Genomic DNA, 3308 nt, shown 5'->3' on the forward strand with positions numbered 1-3308 from the left:
ACAGCAGAATCTCAGATGGAGACGAGAGGGCGTACAGGAGTGAGATACAGCAGAATCTCAGATGGAGACGAGAGGGCGTACAGGAGTGAGATACAGCAGAATCTCAGATGGAGACAAGAGGGCGTACAGGAGTGAGATATAGCAGAATCTCAGATGGAGACGAGAGGGCGTACAGGAGTGAGATACAGCAGAATCTCAGATGGAGACGAGAGGGCGTACAGGAGTGAGATACAGCAGAATCTCAGATGGAGACGAGAGGGCGTACAGGAGTGAGATACAGCAGAATCTCAGATGGAGACGAGAGGGCGTACAGGAGTGAGATACGGCAGAATCTCAGATGGAGACAAGAGGGCGTACAGGAGTGAGATATAGCAGAATCTCAGATGGAGACGAGAGGGCGTACCCGAGTGAGATACAGCAGAATCTCAGATGGAGACGAGAGGGCGTACAGGAGTGAGATACAGCAGAATCTCAGATGGAGACAAGAGGGCGTACAGGAGTGAGATACAGCAGAATCTCGGATGGAGACGAGACGGCGTACGGGAGTGAGATATAGCAGAATCTCATATGGAGACGAGAGGGCGTACAGGAGTGAGATACAGCAGAATCTCAGACGGAGACGAGAGGGCCTACAGGAGTGAGATACAGCAGAATCTCAGATGGAGACAAGAGGGCGTACAGGAGTGAGATATAGCAGAATCTCAGATGGAGACGAGAGGGCGTACCGGAGTGAGATACAGCAGAATCTCAGATGGAGACGAGAGGGCGTACAGGAGTGAGATAAAGCAGAATCTCAGATGGAGACGAGAGGGCGTACAGGAGTGAGATACAGCAGAATCTCAGATGGAGACGAGAGGGCGTACAGGAGTGAGATACAGCAGAATCTCAGATGGAGACAAGAGGGCGTACAGGAGTGAGATACAGCAGAATCTCAGATGGAGACGAGAGGGCGTACAGGAGTGAGATACAGCAGAATCTCAGATGGAGACGAGAGGGCGTACAGGAGTGAGATACAGCAGAATCTCAGATGGAGACGAGAGGGCGTACAGGAGTGAGATACAGCAGAATCTCAGATGGAGACGAGAGGGCGTACAGGAGTGAGATACAGCAGAATCTCAGATGGAGACGAGAGGGCGTACAGGAGTGAGATATAGCAGAATCTCAGATGGAGACAAGAGGGCGTACAGGAGTGAGATACAGCAGAATCTCGGATGGAGACGAGAGGGCGTACAGGAGTGAGATACAGCAGAATCTCAGATGGAGACGAGAGGGCGTACAGGAGTGAGATACAGCAGAATCTCAGATGGAGACGAGAGGGCGTACAGGAGTGAGATACAGCAGAATCTCAGATGGAGACGAGAGGGCGTACAGGAGTGAGATACAGCAGAATCTCAGATGGAGACGAGAGGGCGTACAGGAGTGAGATATAGCAGAATCTCAGATGGAGACGAGAGGGCGTACCCGAGTGAGATACAGCAGAATCTCAGATGGAGACGAGAGGGCGTACAGGAGTGAGATACAGCAGAATCTCAGATGGAGACAAGAGGGCGTACAGGAGTGAGATACAGCAGAATCTCGGATGGAGACGAGACGGCGTACGGGAGTGAGATATAGCAGAATCTCATATGGAGACGAGAGGGCGTACAGGAGTGAGATATAGCAGAATCTCAGATGGAGACGAGAGGGCGTACAGGAGTGAGATACAGCAGAATCTCAGATGGAGACGAGAGGGCGTACAGGAGTGAGATACAGCAGAATCTCAGATGGAGACGAGAGGGCGTACAGGAGTGAGATACAGCAGAATCTCAGATGGAGACGAGAGGGCGTACAGGAGTGAGATACAGCAGAATCTCAGATGGAGACGAGAGGGCGTACAGGAGTGAGATACAGCAGAATCTCAGATGGAGACGAGAGGGCGTACAGGAGTGAGATACAGCAGAATCTCAGATGGAGACGAGAGGGCGTACAGGAGTGAGATACAGCAGAATCTCAGATGGAGACGAGAGGGCGTACAGGAGTGAGATACAGCAGAATCTCAGATGGAGACGAGAGGGCGTACAGGAGTGAGATACAGCAGAATCTCAGATGGAGACGAGAGGGCGTACAGGAGTGAGATACAGCAGAATCTCAGATGGAGACGAGAGGGCGTACAGGAGTGAGATACAGCAGAATCTCAGATGGAGACGAGAGGGCGTACAGGAGTGAGATACAGCAGAATCTCAGATGGAGACGAGAGGGCGTACAGGAGTGAGATACAGCAGAATCTCAGATGGAGACGAGAGGGCGTACAGGAGTGAGATACAGCAGAATCTCAGATGGAGACGAGAGGGCGTACAGGAGTGAGATACAGCAGAATCTCAGATGGAGACGAGAGGGCGTACAGGAGTGAGATACAGCAGAATCTCAGATGGAGACGAGAGGGCGTACAGGAGTGAGATACAGCAGAATCTCAGATGGAGACGAGAGGGCGTACAGGAGTGAGATACAGCAGAATCTCAGATGGAGACGAGAGGGCGTACAGGAGTGAGATACAGCAGAATCTCAGATGGAGACGAGAGGGCGTACAGGAGTGAGATACAGCAGAATCTCAGATGGAGACGAGAGGGCGTACAGGAGTGAGATACAGCAGAATCTCAGATGGAGACGAGAGGGCGTACAGGAGTGAGATACAGCAGAATCTCAGATGGAGACGAGAGGGCGTACAGGAGTGAGATACAGCAGAATCTCAGATGGAGACGAGAGGGCGTACAGGAGTGAGATATAGCAGAATCTCAGATGGAGACGAGAGGGCGTACAGGAGTGAGATACAGCAGAATCTCAGATGGAGACGAGAGGGCGTACAGGAGTGAGATACAGCAGAATCTCAGATGGAGACAAGAGGGCGTACAGGAGTGAGATACAGCAGAATCTCGGATGGAGACGAGACGGCGTACGGGAGTGAGATATAGCAGAATCTCATATGGAGACGAGAGGGCGTACAGGAGTGAGATATAGCAGAATCTCAGATGGAGACGAGAGGGCGTACAGGAGTGAGATACAGCAGAATCTCAGATGGAGACGAGAGGGCGTACAGGAGTGAGATACAGCAGAATCTCAGATGGAGACGAGAGGGCGTACAGGAGTGAGATACAGCAGAATCTCAGATGGAGACGAGAGGGCGTACAGGAGTGAGATACAGCAGAATCTCAGATGGAGACGAGAGGGCGTACAGGAGTGAGATACAGCAGAATCTCAGATGGAGACGAGAGGGCGTACAGGAGTGAGATACAGCAGAATCTCAGATGGAGACGAGAGGGCGTACAGGAGTG

Source organism: Mobula hypostoma, chromosome 17 (genome assembly GCF_963921235.1).
Source record: "Mobula hypostoma chromosome 17, sMobHyp1.1, whole genome shotgun sequence".
NCBI lineage: Eukaryota > Metazoa > Chordata > Chondrichthyes > Myliobatiformes > Myliobatidae > Mobula > Mobula hypostoma.